Genomic DNA, 17834 nt, shown 5'->3' with positions numbered 1-17834 from the left:
AGAAAATCAGGGTTGGAAGGAACCTCAGCAGGTCATCTAGTCCAACCCCCTGGTCAGAACAGGACCATCACCAATTATATCATGCCAGCAAGGGCTTTATCTAGCTGAGGCTTAAAACACCTTCAAGGATGGAGATTCCACAGCCTCTCTGGGTAACCTGTTCCAGTGCTTTACTACCCTCTCCACGAGAGAGTTTTTCCTCTATATCAATCTAGCTATCATTCTAACCAACCTTACTGTAACTGGACACTGTTGCTCCTTGTTCTGTCATTTGCCACCACTTAAGAACAGTCTAGCTTCATCCTCTTTATAACTACCCTTCAGGTAGCTGAAGGCTGTTATTAAATCTCCCCTCAGTCTTCTCTTCTCCGCACTAAATAAGCCATGTTAATTGACTTAGCACATGTATATGGATGTAGCTTATAGAGCAACAAATGTATTGACCAAGCAAATAGTTATCCTACATTAGAAACAAACTTCCAGTTTAGCTTTCTACGTACAACTAATTCAGTACGCTCAGTGACCAGGATGTGGGTGATCAGCAATGGTTATAAGGTCCTTGACTGGGAATCTGAGCCACATCCAAGAGTAGTTCTGGTGCCAAGCATCCAAAGTATACTCCTTAAACTACAGAGAACATGCCCAATGTAGAACTCACTGGTTAAAGGAGTACAACTAAAGTCAACTCTGTAATAAACAAAATATAGAAGTGTATATGTGACCTGTACTGATATTGGAAGGGTAGAGGAGAAGGAATTGAGGTGGACGAGTTGCAAAAAACCTGATATTCATGTCACATTGAAGGCACTGAGAACCATGGAGTTTAAAAGCCAGAGAGCTTGTATCCATTTTCAAGCAGAATGGGTGGTAGCTTTGGTGTGTGAAGTGGGTCGTGTTTTGTACTTGGCTGCTAACTGTTCTGGGAATCAGCAACTGGAAAATAGCTTTGGGCAAACTTTTCACTTGGAACGTGTTTTTTTAAACTAAAACTTGCTGTTTTGAGTAATTGCAAAAATATTATTCAGATAATTTCAAACAAACCAGTTTTTCATTGTGCTAAAAAAGGAAAGAGAATCGGTAGACCCCAAACTTTGCTTTTCTGTTTGTTTTGGGGCTTTTTGGTGTGGTAAGTCAAGCAAAATGTCAGTTATCCACAGTTCTTCTGGAACCTCCTTCTGAGTCCACAGAGGTGTTGTGCAGTGTGTAGAGAGAAGTGACTCCTGAGGCATCCCATTGAGGTGCATACTTGCACATCACCTAAAAAGCAGGTTTGAGGCATTGTCTGAGGAGAACCCTGCATATCTAGCAGGAGAGGTTAACTGCCCTTGGAATCTCCTATACAAATTTCATTTTGATTTTTACAGTATGTGGTTTTGGCATATTGTTTCAGCCATCTTAATGTGATGTCATCACCAGTGTGAAGAGCTTGAAAACTACCAGGTAACACTAAATGGACACAGGTCAACAATGTGGGACAAGGTTTGAACTTGTCTACAATGGCATTTGTTGTCATTGCTAAGGCCCCATTGGTATAGGTTTGAGGCATAGTGACCCTGTCCAGTTTGAAAATAGTTGAGAAGTGCCCAATAATGGCATCTGTTTGATCCACTGGTGTTATCTCGAGAAAGTAAACAGATGCACAACAACAGCAGAAAAGATACTCCTACATTGTACAGCTACTTTGTTTGCCAGAAGTGATGATAAACCAGCATGACACAAGAAATACTGAAGAGAAAGGGATGTCTGATCTCATTGCAAGTTATTGTGCTCAGTGATTAGAAAAGTGGTACTTTTATCAATGTGCAATGTACTTATTTTATCTGAATACACACACTTCTATGTTTTTGATTCTTCTATTTTTTGTTGCTGTTTGTGACTATTGTTAGGTGAATTACACGGGGTTAATGTTCTGGAGCAGAATCTACTAGAGCTCTGAATTTCTCTTGTACAACGTGTTTTTTGATTTATTCACATTTATTTCAAAATAACTAATGATCTTGGACCTTCTCCACTCATCATGTACACGTGGAATGTTTATTCATTTTCACAGAAACAGTATGAACTCACAAGATGGGTTTTTTTTTGTGAAACAAGTTAACCCATCTCAGTTCACCTCATGCATAGGCTTAATGCACTCTACAACAATAAAGTAACTGTTGATTATTGCTTTGCACAGTTGTGGCAGCCTCATTAGTTTCACTACCTAGCTTGAAGTAGTTTCATGCCAAATTAAAAATGTAGGTCATTCAAAGGACTAATGTAGTGAATTCAGCCTGCAGGAATTTAATGTTTACCTCTATCCAGCAGTTTATAAATGCACTAAGCCAAATTTTTGAGCTCCACCCAAAAGCAGAAATTCACAATGGGCATAATTATGTATGTCATTCCTGCCACCACAGTTAATCTGTGGCTAGTAGGTACATGTGACTACAAAAAAATAAGCCTAACCTTTATTACGTAGGGAATTTATTCAAGGTTTATGTGACAATGAGAAACCTTCATTAAACAAAAATAACGGAGAGCCCTTATCCTTTACCCTTGCTTACTTAGTGGAAAGTATTATTTTTAGGTAGGGACTGAATGTCAAAACCTAAATGAGCTTGGAATACGAGGAAGAAGAAACCTGAAGTTGTGCTTAACTTTTGTGGGAATACACAGGGTAATTTCTTCCCCACCATAATAGAAGTTGGGATGTATTAACACCATTACACAAGCCACTTGTGAGCCTATGTTATGTATACTTTTACAATTCATGTGACCTGTGTTTATGAAAAAGGAATTCAAAACAACCCAGATGTAGAGAAGGGCGATTAGAATGATCTGATTGTGTCTTATCAGGGGACTTTAAAGGGGCCTGGGGTAGCAATACAAGGCAGTAGTGTAACTAGGGGTAGGGGAGAGGGGCACCCACATGGGTGACTGGTGCCACCTTTAGTCAGGGGGGCCATGTGCTCCCTCAGTGACCAGTCAGTGACTGGGTGGGAGTCCCCCTGCAGCCAATCTTGCCGACCGGGGGGGAGGAAGTCCCTTGCAGCCAATCTTGCTGACCAGGAAGTGGCCACGGCACTTCATCCAGTGCTCCCAGTTCCCAGCCAGCACTCACAGGGGGGCACCAGTGCTCCCACCTGCCCCCCTGCCCATTGCCTAAGCGGTGAGCGTGGCCTGTCAGGGGATGCACCAGTGCTCTCAGGGGGTACACGTGCACCTCCTACACATGGCCACTGGGCACCCATCCCAGATTCTGAGTTGGGAGGGGTGCTGGAATCTCCCCCACCCCTGTGCAGTCCACGCCCTGGCAGCAGCAGCAGCCCCACAGCTCCCCCATGCCAGGAATTCCAAACCAGTCCTTGGCACCAGCTGCGGTGGGCAGAGCATTCAGCGGTGGCAGCAGCAGCTCATCTGGGGACTGTTTGGGAGTTCCGGACATGGTTAGACTGCCACACCACCCTAGCCCCCTGCTCACAGAAATATGTGCATCTGCCCTCTGCTTTTGGAGCCCAGGCATGCCCGTGCCTGTTCTCAGAATCCATGTGTGTCCCCTCTCCCACCTCAGAGCCACCTTTCCCCACTCACTCCATGGCACTTGCCCAGGGTGCCAACTGTTGTTGTTACACATCTGATGCACAGCTAAGAAGGAACACAATCCTTCTTTACATCTGGCAGTAAACACAAGGGAGGGAGAAGGGCTGCTTCAACTAAAGGACAATGTACAAGACCAAATGAGTATGAACTCACCAGGAACATATTTAGGCTAGAAAATAAGGAGAAGAATAATATTCTGGAAAAGTCCCCCACTAGAAATAGTAGAGGAAAACAAAATAACTAGTTCCCAGATGCATGTTGATAAATTCATGAAAAGGATTATATGATATAGTTGCTTGTGGTAGATGACCCAAGGGGTCCTTTTGAGTCCTATGTCCTATGTTACTAATTATTTTCTGCCCAGAAGATTGAAGACAGTCAGCTGAAATTTAATCTTAGGTATTGTAACTACAAAAGCATACTTTATAAACCATCTACACATTTTTCATCAGTTTTATGTGCTTATATCTGTTTCACATCTATTATAAGAATGTTTGTAGCACCTATCATTATAGTATCTAAGTATTCAAGGAGCAGGTTTTTTTATTTACTCCCCATTGGTATAGAACACTTCATAGTTGCCAAAAGCTTAAGGAAATCACATTCAACTATTTAAAATAATTAAAATACTAATTCTTGAAGTTCATTGTAATTCACTTCAGGTAGGTTCTGTTTTTTATATTTGTACAAATGACAACCTTTCAGCCTTCATCAAGACAGCTGAATAGATGAATACCTCATGAAGTATCCTTTTTCTATTGTCTTCAACTTACCTGATGTCCTTGGAAGGTGATATGTTTTCCTTCCATTTGCAATCCTCACATAAACAGCCTGTTATACAAAATGGGAATGCAAACAAGTTTTTCAGATGCTAATTCTGTCAGATGCAGGCAGACAATGTACTTGGCTTGCCATAAAGAAAATTCTGTACAAATAAAGGTCTGTTTTTGTCAAACAAATGATGAATATAGTTCTTCCATCACAGTTGTGGTATAGTTAATGGTCTCATAATAAAAAGTTAAATAAATGTGCGGTCTGTCATTGGTGCTATGTGAATTGGAAAATGGTTACTTGAGGTAATTACTAGTTTAATTTCCTTACATTTGTGTAACAGCAGTTCTTAGTAAATTATTACTCTTAGGAGCCTGGGAATATAGACCACAAAGAGCAACCCACCATATTTATTATTAGAGGCTGGAAAGGATCTATATAGATACTGAAAAGTTTTCTTGATTTCTTATTCCCTCAGGATTTGATCTTGCATTATTGAACATAACAGGAATATTGCCATTTCCTTCAGTGACAGCAGCCAATGAATATATCAGTGTAATATTTTTAAAAACTAGTTCTGAAAGGTAATAATGGAAAAAAAGCAGCTCAGCAAGCTCTTAGGTCTTTTCAAGTACGTATTTTAATAAAGTTACATATTTTGTAATTTCAATATAAAAAAGACAAGAACCACAAAAAAACCCCAGTAAAATATTCTGGACATGTACTATACATCAAAACTAAATGGAAAAATGTTTTATAGAAATGTTGGTCTTAAAAACATGGGAGGAATTATTAGTAAGACAGACAAATAGAAAAGCGTCATAACCAGGGATCCTGGTTTTCCCTGATAAAAAATCGCAACTTCTCTGTTAAAAAAATATAAATCACAAATTCTCTGATTAAAAACACCAAATCCGTGATAAAAATGAAAGGCTACTGTATATAGATATCAGCTGAACACAATGCCTACCAGTGCCTCCATCATTATAATAAAATAAATTCTAAATACCTATAAGTTTTGGTATTTGATTTTGGGTTTTTTATCATGGAAAATCAGAGCTCCCCCTGCCACTTTGCTCACGGAATGCATCTCCAGGCTCCTCACTCTCAAGCCACAACACTTGCCCCCAGCCCCGCTGGTGCCCCTCACTCCCTGACAACCCCTGGTCCTGCTGGTACCCCTCACTGCCTGAACCCTCATTGCCATCCACAGGAGTTGGCAGCTGCTGCGGTGGAGCATGGAGCCCAGTTCCATCCCCGCCCTGCTGCCTGCTACCTGCCTGCTGTGGGCTCGAGTGTGGGGTGGGACTGGCTCCCTGCCACTGTGTGCACTCCCAGGGGTGCAGGGAGGATGATACCCCCCAGATCTGTGCTTGGGACAGGGGCAGGAGCAGGCGGCCTGCTATGGGCTTGGGTTCACCACCCTGCTGCCCTCCCCTGGGGCCTCCACAACTCAGTGTTTGTGACCCAGCAGTGCAGGGGAGAGTGGGGCCTCACAGGGAAGCTCCTTGCCACTGCAAGCTCTGTGCTTCCTTGGTGAGGCATCCCCTGCAGACCCCGCAGCAGCGAGGGGCACAACCGCGCACCACTGCTCCCACTGCTGCCACACAGGTAGGGGGTGCCTTGCCAGGGCAGTGCAGAGCTCACAGTGGCACGAAGCTTCCCTGCACGCTCCCGCTTTGGTTTGCAGTGGTGGGTCACACCCACTGGGCTGTGGAGGCCTGAGGGGAGGGCAGCAGGGTGGGAAGTCTGAGCTTGCAGCAGGCAGCCCACATCTGCCCCCAACCAGCACACAGATCTATGGGGCACAAGTCCTCCCTGCCCCCTGCCACCCGAAGAGTGTGCATAGTAGCAAAGAGCTGGCCCCAACCCCTCCCCCCCAGATGAGCTGCCCACAGCTATATCCTGCTTCCTACTGGGGTCCTGAGGCCATGCATTACAGCCCCAATCCCCCCAACCCCAGCCTGAGCTCCAGCCCTGCCGAACACCCTCCTTATGGGGGTCTCAATCATCCCCCGACTTACCTGAGGGAGCTGCTCTCCAGGCTGCCTGGCAGCATGTGCATATATATGCACATAGCACCCCCTGCCTGACTGTCCTTTTCCCCCTCCTTCCCTAGTCCCTTGCAGGCTGCAGCTCTGCCAGTCTTAAGAGAGCTGTTTGCAAAAGAGTGAAATCTGTGGGTTTCTCTGTTAACGTAAAAAATCCATGTTTTCTTTGGGTAAAATCTGCATGTTTCTTTGTTTTTCCATGGGAAACAGAAAACGCAGAATCCAGGTCATAACCAGCTCAGGGCCAAATATCCTTCAGTTAAAAATGGCATAGGATACAAAAGGTATTTCACAAACAGATCCAAACACTCTGTGTTTTATACACTGCTCTGTGTATTTCATAGATTCATAGATGTTAGGGTCAGAAGGGACCTCAATAGATCATTGAGTCCGACCCCCTGCATAGGCAGGAAAGAGTGCTGGGTCTAGATGACCCCAGCTAGATGGTTATCTAACCTCCTCTTGAAGACCCCCAGGGTAGGGGAGAGCACCACCTCCCTTGGGAGCCCGTTCCAGACCTTGGCCACTCGAACTGTGAAATTCTTCCTAATGTCCAATCTAAATCTGCTCTCTGCTAGCTTGTGGCCATTATTTCTTATAACCCCCTGGGGAGCCTTGGAATAAATACTCACCAATTCCCTTCTGTGCCCCCGTGATGAACTTATAGGCAGCCACAAGGTCGCCTCTCAACCTTCTCTTGCGGAGGCTGAAAAGGTCCAGTTTCTCTAGTCTCTCCTCGTAGGGCTTGGTCTGCAGGCCCTTAACCATACGAGTGCCCTTCTCTGGACCCTCTCCAGGTTATACGCATCCCTCTTGAATTGCGGCGCCCAGAATTGCACGCAGTACTCCAACTGCGGTCTGACCAGCGCCCGATAGAGGGGAAGTATCACCTCCTTGGACCTATTTGTCATGCATCTGCTGATGCATGATAAAGTGCCATTGGCTTTTCTGATGGCTTCGTCACATTGCCGACTCATGTTCATCTTGGAGTCCACTAGGACTCCAAGATCCCTTTCCACTTCCGTGCCACCCAGCAGGTCATTCCCTAGGCTGTAGGTGTGCTGGACATTTTTCCTCCCTAGGTGCAGCACTTTGCATTTCTCCTTGTTGAACTGCATTCTGTTGTTTTCTGCCCACTTGTCCAACCTATCCAGGTCTGCTTGCAGCTGTTCCCTGCCCTCCGGCATGTCCACTTCTCCCCATAGCTTTGTGTCATCTGCAAACTTGGACAGAGTACATTTCACTCCCTCGTCCAAGTCGCTGATGAAGACATTAAAGAGTATCGGTCCAAGGACCGAACCCTGCGGGACCCCACTGCCCACACCCTTCCAGGTCGAAACTGACCCATCCACCACGACTCTCTGGGTGCAACCCTCCAGCCAATTTGCCACCCACCGGACTGTGTAGTCATCCAAGTCACAACCTCTTAACTTGTTCACCAGTAAGGGGTGGGATACCGTATCGAAGGCCTTCCTGAAGTCTAAGTATACGACATCCACCCCTCCTCCTGTGTCCAGGTGTTTCGTAACCTGGTCATAAAAAGAGACTAGATTGGTCAGGCACGATCTGCCTGCCACGAAGCTGTGCTGGTTTCCCCTCAGCATAATTTGTCCTGCTGGGCTCTCGCATATGTGAGCCTTGATAATTTTTTCAAAGACTTTGCCAAGGATGGAGGTGAGACTGACTGGCCTATAGTTGCCCGGGTCTTTCTTCCTCCCCTTCTTGAAAATGGGGACCACACTGGCCCTTTTCCAGTCCTCCGGGACTTGGCCTGTGCGCCACGAGCGTTCAAATATTCCCACCAGTGGCTCTGCAATGCTGTCGGCCAGTGCCTTCAGCACCCTTGGATGGAGCTCATCCGGGCCTGCTGACTTAAAGGCATCCAGTTCTTCCAAGTGACTCTGCACCATCTCAGGGTCTATGCATGGAAGTCTGGTGCCTTGCTGCTGCCTCTCTACAACCCCAGTGAGAGACTTGTCGTGCCCCTTGCTTACGAACACTGAGGCAAAGAACTCGTTGAGCCTTGTCCCCCCTGTCCGTCACCAGTTGTTTCTGCCCATTTAGCAGGGGTCCTATTCCTTTCACAGCATCTGATAAAGTGATCTTGAACTCACAAAAGCTTGTACTATATATATATATATATATATGTATTATATAATATATTTTTATAGTGTGTGTACATATATATACATATATATATACAAACACACACACTATAATATATATATATATATATATGTATGTATTTATATATATATATATATATATATATATATATATATATAAATACATACATACATACTTTGGTTAGTCTGTAAGGCCCCGTCTACATGTTACAGGTATTACACAATTAACCAGTGAACTGGACAATTACCTGGAGGCCAGCTACATATGCAAAGTAGATTGACTTTTATTAGTAGATGTTTAGGATTGTAAATCCAGAAAAAAGCTGACAAACCCAATAGGGAAATACAGGTGAGGGACTAACAATAGAAGGATGGGGGTGAGGAGGGGAATGCAACTAGGTTACAGGTGATACAAAGTTAGCCAACTAAGCCCGGGGGTAGGGGGAGGGGGGAAGGGGGAAGGGGAGGGTGGGGGTTCACAACGCTGAGAGAAAAAGAGGATAGAAACACACAAACCCGTTACAATGGTCCGCGATGGTGGAAGAAGTGGTCTGAAGAAAAAGTGTCTCAGTCCATATACAGTCTCATCGCGGGGGTCCTCTTCGGGTGGAGCAGCGTCGTCCGTTGCTGAAGAATCCTCTTGAAGCGAAGGTCCATCTGGTGCAGAGGGGGGTGTTCAGGCGGTCCCCTCTGGGTCTGGCCTGGCGGCTGTTATTCTGGTGGGGTCCGTGTACTGACAGTGGCCCGTGATGTGTTTGACGTAGATGTCACGGGACCAACAGATGGTGTTGGACACCATGAGGCAGCACATGAGCTTGGCGTAATGGCGGGAGATGCGGCAGGCATGCAGGATGCTCTTGTTGCTGGGGTCCCAGGCTCAGAGCATTCCCACGATGAGTGCGTCGACAGTCACATCGTAGCCGCGGCCCCTCAGGGTGTCGGCCAGCAGGGCGTACTTCTTCCGCTTGTGAGCCCAGGTGTCGGTGAAGGCTTGGCACCGGTTCTAGAACGGGATGGTGATGTCCATGATCACAATCTTCTTGGCCTCCTCATTGGTGACGACGATATCGGGGTGCATCTGGCTCTCGCAGCCCGGGACGGTGCGGTTCACGGAGACCTGCCCTGCTGCGGCTGGGATGGCCCTCACCAGGCAGTCCTGGACAGTGCTGTGGCGGAGCTGCCAGGCCCTGGTGTGTGGCTTGCAGCTGCACAGCACATGGGGGAGGGTCTTGGCTGCGTAGCTGCACCGTTGGCACCTCTTGTCCCGGTGGCCGAGGCGGACGGCCCCATTCAGAGGCAGGCAGTTGAGGTGGGCGCGGTGGAGGAAGCGCCAGTCTGCGAAGCATGTAAAGCTCCTGTTGGGCATGAAGTGATTGCTGGAGTCCCACTTCGAGATGACGTCGAAGACCTTGCCTTGGTCAGGTTTGGCCCTCAGGTCACCGGCGTACTTGTTGCGGACGTTGTCCTTCAGGAACCTCTCCAGGAAGGTCCTCGTGCGGGGCGTCATGGTCACGGGGTCGGCGTGTGGGGCTGGTTGCAAGGAGACTCCCAGCTCCCGGTGCTCCTCGGTCCAGGTCCAGGCGCAGCCGATACACTTCCCGAGGCGGCGCGTGGTGTTGCAGGCTTGGCTCCACAGCGAGGCAAAGGCCCTGCTGTCTCAGCTGAACTCGCCCTCCAGTGAGCTGCTGAGGAAGGTGGCCAAGTCACGTCCGGTGGGCTGCCTCCCGATCCTCTTGTGCGTGGTCTCCTCCAGGGCACCGGCAGCGATGATATTTACCGTTGCATCCAGGCAGGTCAGGAGGCCGAAGGTGTGGGTGACCACCGCAATGTTGCTGAGGTCTCCCATGCAGGGCACGTTGGCACCTCCCTGCCGGTAGGGGATGTGCAGGACCTCGTTGCTGGCCCTCAGCAGCAGGTGCAGCCACTTCTTGAGTAGCCGCCGGATCTCGGCGTCCACCTTCTTGAGGGGGGTCTTGGGGATATTAGATATTACATAATAGAAATCTCCAATCAGCTATAAAACTAGACCTTGAAAATGTGTACTAACTTCATAGCTGGTTGTTTTCAAGCTTTAATTTGCACATGTTAAGGGGCTTCCCTTGCAGCTGGGGATGCCCAGTGAAACCCCCCCAAACCCTAGGGATTGTGGAAGCTGTAATCCTCAGGGCCGGGGATTTTCAAACACCCCTGAACCCTAGCGACTGTGGTAGCTGTGATCTCTAGGGCTTGTGGGGGTGAGTGAAACCCCCAGATTCTGGGGATCATGGCTGCCATGATCCCTAGGGCTCCAAGGTGTGGGAAACCCCCGAGGCTGGAGGATCACCACAAGGTGATCCCTCCACCCCAGGAGTTTCCCACATTCCCAGGGGTGGGGGTGGGGGGTTGCCACAGGAGGCATCTGCCAGCCTTGGGTATGCATGGGGCCCCCCTGCAGCTGGGGAGCCTCTCAACTGAGGGGGCTTCCCAGCAGTGGGAGCTTGCTTATTTTCAGTGCAGGGGGAGTCCAAGCTGATGTGGCAGGAGGCACAATTGTGTAAATAGCATATTAGATCCCATCGCACCTTCACCTGCATATTTAGAGGAGGCCTAAGGTGAAAATCTACCCTGCCTGCTCTCAGATCCATAGCTAAAGTGTGAAGGGACAACTCTTTGGAAATACATTTAAATGAGCAGAAACCATAGATCAAAATGCTGTAAGCACTGTTGAGAGTTAATTTTTTTTTTTTTTTTCCTGGATAATGAGCAGATAGTAGAACTCAGAAAACAAGATAATTTTGAGTTAAAGACTAAGGCTCACTTTCTGTCTGCATTCTAGACAGATGGTAAATAGGAGACAAAGGAAGCAGGAAGACTCGCCCACAGTCTGTTTACAGCAATCCAAATGTGAGATAACCAAAAATGAACTGTGTACTCTGCCAGAGACTGAGGGAGCTGGGTACGTGGAGAAATCATCTTCAAAAAAAGAAAAGCTGCAAGAGGTTACTGTGGTTCATTAAGGTTGGAACCTGTTTCCACCACCTCAGACTTTTAGCTCAGGTCATACGTAATGCGCCCATCAAATCCCATCCCTAGATTATTTCTACCCCTAGAACTATCTTTGCTCAGTTGTATGAAAGAAATGTGGAGATCTGTCTCCATGTCTGTGGGGCAATGGAAGTATACTGGATCAGCAGGCAATCCCACTTTTTCTCATAGTAATCAATATTAACAGATAGTAGTAATTTCAGCTATTTCAGCTGCAAAGTGGTGCTGCCAGTTATAATGGTGATGGGTCCCTATCTAAAAACCTGATTAGATAGATCAGAGACAACTTTGGGAAAAAGTTAATGTACCAATGCATGCAGCAATTTGACAAAAATACTTGTCATAACTGTATTAATCTTAATTTTTTTATTATTATGATATTATTATTACCCTCTCATGCAGGTAAGTGTTGAAATGTTTCTTACTTCATCTAAAGGAAATGGGAAACTGAGGAGGTAACTTTGTTGCCAGAAAACAGCTTGACAATTCTGAGTATAGAGCCCAACAGAACAGACGTTTTGGTAACCTGAATAGAGTAATTTGAATATTGCAGCATGGTTCTTGAGAAATAACCATACATTGATTTTCTAAATTGCTGTACTAATAATGAACTGTCATTTAAAATGTGTATGTTGTATGGATTAAACACAACAATAACAATAAAGCAATTATGCAAATAAGGCATGGATAACAAATTAGAGTGCAGGGAATTGCACGATTTGGTGGGAAAAAAGTTTAGTTACACATTAGAAACTGTGCAGCATTCTTTCTAAGAAGCTGAAACAACTCCAGTTTCACACACATGCAAACACAAAATGCACACACAGAGTAATTAAAGCAGTTTTTCAAACTAACGAAGTCTAAGTTGTATAATAGAAATATGACATCTAAAATACACAGGACTTTATTTAAAGGCACTGAACCATAATACACATTATTGCTATTTATTTTGGTGTGGATAATGTAAGAGAACATTAACAGTCACTACATAACATTCATTGACAGCAAGGTACCCACTTTGTTATAATATATCTTGGTGTAATCTTAATCCTGTTGTTTCTAGATATTAGACAGAATGGGAAGCACACAGAAAGGTGTGTAATGTAAGGGCATTAATAGTGTATAGTTGTTCCGAATGAAAGATTTTTGCAATGATAAATGAAATATAATGGACCAATTCAATCTTTTCAGTCATATTATTCAAGTTCAGTGGCAATGCAAAAGGGGTGCACGGGGGTGCAAGTGCACCCCTGAGAGCGCTGGTGTACCCCCTGACTGGCTGCGCTCACCGCTTAGGTGATGGGCAGGGCGGGCAGGCAGGAGTGCTGGTGCCCTCCCTACAAGTGCCAGCCAGGGAGTGGAGTGCTGTTGCACTCCCGGAAGTGGTCGCAGCCACTTTTGGAAATGGCTGCAGCAATCAGCTGGCACAATGGGCATGGGGGGACTCCCCCCCGGGGCAGCAGAATCTGCCATGGGGGGACTTGGCTATGGGGAACGCCCCCCCCAGGTCACTGACTGGTTGTTGGGGGGGCATGTGTGTCCCGTGACTAAGGCGGCACCAGTTGTCCATGTTCAAGTTTACTATTGAAATGCACTTCTTCTGGGGAATTAGTACACGGTTAGTTTCTCTGTGACTTCTGCTCCATGTATGAGAAGATTTTTTCCTCAGAAAGATGATATTGCAGCAGCCCAGAAAACCTCAGTGGAAAAAAACCCTCATTGCATCCATATAACTGAAGAGTGGGGAAATGAGTCTTATTTTGAACAATCTTGAACTATCTTTATAGTTAAATCACACTTTTGGATCACTTCCCAAAGACAGTACCTGTGCTTTTGTCTGTTAATCTAATGCATCGTAGGTGACCCCTGTGCCTGAATGAATATGGAGGTGGTACTCTTAGCTAAGTCAGCTCAGACTAGGGAGACAAGGGGGGCAGGGTAAAGGGCTCTGCTCAAACACTCCCCAGAAAGTCCATGACTCTTGTCTCAAATATTGATAATCTGTAAAGGAAATCAATTATTCTTTCTGGTACAGCATAATTGATCTTTCCTAACTACTTTAATCTCAAATAATGATTTTTTAACTTTGAAATCATTATTACTTTTAAATTCCAAAATTGCAAGACAAAGGACAGCTACAGGGCTTTACTAGTATATTCTTTATAAAACTGAATTAATTTGGTTCAGATCAGAGGTTAATATCCAAGAAAAAAGGCAGAGGCCTGCCCTGCAAAGCTATAAAATGCCAACTCATAAACACTGGCGCTAGATTGTTCATATTGCACATAAAAGGGGTGATGTGGGGTCACACTGTCCTAAAGGAACCATTGGAAACCTCCTGGAAAGTCCCAGGCTGTAGGGAAAGTGTCTCTGTTATGTCCCTTCGTGCGGAACAGCAAAATCCCTTCAGCATAGCTAGTCTACTCTGCTAGCTAATATGAAGGAAAGGTAATACTATGTTTCCTCTTTCTTTCCATGCCAAGAACTGTGGGATGGAACAATATGAATGCTCTCTCAAGCATGGGGACTAGATTTCTTTTTTAACACCTTACCATCAGTTATGCTTAGAGGGAAAATATTATTATTGCCCCCCCCCCTCAAAAAAAAATGCATGTGAGCAAATTCTTGAGTTATAGCAAACACACTGAAATCACTGCACAGGTGACAGGAGAACTACCTCCAAGTTTAAGTATTGGTCATGTAAATAGGGGTTTTTGTGAGTCGGTCCTTATGTCTGGATCCTATGAGATATGTTGTATTCTTCTCTCCTACTGAAGTTAAGGGACTTTATGATGCTTGGAGTCACTCAGCCTGATGTTTGAGAGTCACTCAGAAAACAAATGATTCTTAGAGTCACCCAGAAAGCAGCCTGACCCTGACTCTGGGACTAATTCATGCCTAAGTGCTTTGTAAACTTGAACCTGAGAACCACAAAGGATTGGGTCTGCCTATTCTCTTTCTTTTTTCTTTTTTATCTCTCACAGCTCTCTCTGCTGATTAAACCCTACTTACTAATTAGCTACAACCTATAGCACAAGTATGTTCTATTGATTTCTTTATAAGCATTTTGAGGGAAGAACACAGGAAAAACTACAGGAAAATGAACAGTTAAGAAAAATAGAGATCGAACATATATTTCCTCTTGTGCATGTGAAGAGGTGAAGTCTGAGATGATATGCATATTATCAGACATTTGCTTTTTTCTTTTTTTCCCCTACATAAAGATTGCACAAAACTCCCTTGGAGGTTTCAGCAACAGCTATGATAACAACTCTAGAGCTGATATGTAACACGCACAGAAAAATCTTTGGGGTAAAATAATACTGCTAAGCTTCAGAATACATTTCTGCTTTCAAGGGTTCCTTGTAAACAATGCTTCCAAAACATTGCCTTTTTTGAACATTTAGGGCCATTGAGATATCTTTAAAATGACTACATTGATCAATTATTTCTTGTTCCTCCATCTAGCCTTATGCATATGGGCTTTAAAAAGACAAAGTATTTGAGTTTTTTTTCTGTTGCCTGAAATCGAGTTAATTCTGTTGATTTGGACATTACACACAAGTGAATTATATTTGGCCTGCAGAGGTGAAAGGAATGTGTAGACCTAATTATTATAAACCAGAACTGATCAGGCTAAATAATTATACAGTGTTATTTAAACCCTGTCCCCCATGTTACTTATCGTGGAGAACAAAACTTTGAGGTTGCATATTCCATTTTTTGTTTTTCCATTTCCATTTTTCTTGTTTACCGTTTAAACTATCAGGACTTTGAGACCTGAACTACCATGAATCCACCACCTCTGTAATGAAACACATCCATCTGCTGCAGGAATTTTATGCAACCACATCTGAATTATATGGAAAATAAACAAACCTAGCCTCCAAGCACTCTTAAAAATGTCAGAAAAGCTGTGCCTTTAACATTATGCATTATGATAATCTTTATACCAAAACTGCTTGTGTACTGAAGGTTCAGGGTAGGCTGCAATGCTGTTCATTTTGGTAATGTATTTGTAGAATTAGTTAGCTACGTTTGAAGTCATGTTCTTCTGATGGCACTCCCAGCATGAAAAGCCACTTTAGCTTCAAAATGCCATATAAGTTAGAAAAATACAGTTTGTTATTACTGCATTATTAACCCATTGATTACTAGGGTTCAAGGCAAGGTAGAAGATGAAAGAGACTGTCCTTTCTTGTCTCACATAATTAAAGGATGATTAGTTTGTACTACCATCACCAGTATTTATGTCTTTAGTCTTTATTCTTCTTTATTCTTTTTTAGATTATTTTCAAACAAATCTCTATCAGGCTGTAGTCTGCAGGACCTTGAAGGTTTATTTCATTAGTTTTAACTGAAATTAAAAATAGATACAAGTATTTTATGGAAGGCCCATACTTTTATATTTTCAGTGATTCTGATTTTTCTTTTCCTTTTTTTTTTTTTAAATGAACTCATCAAATGCTCTGTGTGCAGGTATTCAGATAAAATAGGATAAAATACATGTACAACATAAAAGAAATTTAGATTTTCTATTTAATGCTGCCTGTATCTTCTTGTTATTAATCACCTCTGTTATGAAATGTACCATGTTCTGGAATCACTTTGGGGCAGGTTACACACTTTCTACAGCACATAAACTGCATGCAGTGTATGATCATGTTTTCTTCTAAACAGTGACTGTTGCACTTAAAAACGTGTTTTTAAACCCAGTCCTCTAAGAACTGACACAACACTTGGTTGATGAATAGCAGAACGGCTTGTTTTAATAACTACCAATAAGCTACAAAACTAAATAACAGCAGAAAACTCTTTCCCAATATAAAATGAGCTATGAGATCTTTACCCAATGCAGGCAGGAAGCAGGTCTTGTACAGCCTTGAAGTGTGGATCTTTCATTTTTCCCTGGGTGGCAGGATGGCCTCTTGGTCTTCCCTGGACTGCACATACCTTGCTTGCAGTTCTGTCCTGCTTTATACTGTTTAAATGTATAGCTTCAAAGCATTTTTCCTTGATGGTTGGCCAATTAAAATTCGAACAAACAGGGAGGAAAAAGGTGACCATCATACCATAACCGTTAAATTGCCTGGGTCCTGTTTTTGGATTTGTCTAGGTGTTAAGACTTGTGTTTCTCTGCAGCCCCTGCAATTATAGATCAATTACATGTGATGGGCCTTGAGTGGTCAAACAGGATGCTTAGAGGCACTGATTACTGGACCTGTTTTTGGCTATTTGTTTATCAATGGGACAAATTTGCAGTAGCTTGTACCAGTGATGGTCTGTTTACCAAACTCCAGACATACATTGAATGGTTGAGACATTTGTAATACCTTAAACATTGGATGCCTATTTAGAAAAATGTGAGCATGTCAAGTACAGGGAATCTTTTCTGTACCTTTTACAGGTTTCTCTTGAGGTGCATATTTAGCCTTTTGTTTTCTTTAGTGGCTAGGTGAATTGAAATGCACATGTAGTGTCCTTGCCTTCACTGGCTACACTGGCACAGCCTTTTCTTTGGCTTTCTTAGGTACACACAAGTGATGAGCGCATTGGGTCTCAGCCAACAATTTTAACCATTATTTTTTTATTATTTTATGGCATGGGTCTGGTATTGGGTACCACAAGCACTCCACTGTCTTGACACCTAATGGGTTGCAAGCCATTAGCGGAGTTTGATTTTCTTGTGGCAGTCTTGTTACCACAATCCAATCTTGCCCCAGCCATTGTCTTACATTTTTGTGCAAGACACACTATCCAAGCTTTCAGTTTTCATATGCACCAGTGACCCCTGATTTTGTTTCATCAACCCTGAATGCAGTGCAGCCATTGGTGATATTGGACATTCCATCCTTTTTGTCCACATCAACAGTGTTTGCTGGCAGTAAGATAAACCACACTGAATCTGGTAGGAATATCGTTTTCTTCAGGGTAGATCTAGAGAGGGTACAGTGAAATGATTGCACCCTCCTTTGGCTCTGCTGTACATGAGCTCTAAGCATGAGATCTGGTGGAACCACTTCTTTCACATGGCTCTGCAAACCAAGGGGTGAGCACTGCTGCCTTCTTTTATCCCCTCCTTTCCTATGCTGCTGAATTTACCAGGGAGGGAGAGAGGTGGGAAGGGTGAATGGCAGCAGTATTCACCCCATGAGCTCTGGAGCCATGTGAAAGCAGGGGCTTTGGCCAGACTCTGCCCCAGTCAGCTGATGTGCTCAGAGCTCTTTGCTCAAGTGGAGCTATGGCAGGAGCCTGCATTGAACAGACAGTGAACTCAGCC

This window comes from Alligator mississippiensis, chromosome 4 (assembly GCF_030867095.1).
Source record: "Alligator mississippiensis isolate rAllMis1 chromosome 4, rAllMis1, whole genome shotgun sequence".
NCBI lineage: Eukaryota > Metazoa > Chordata > Crocodylia > Alligatoridae > Alligator > Alligator mississippiensis.
This window is presented reverse-complemented; position numbering follows the sequence as displayed.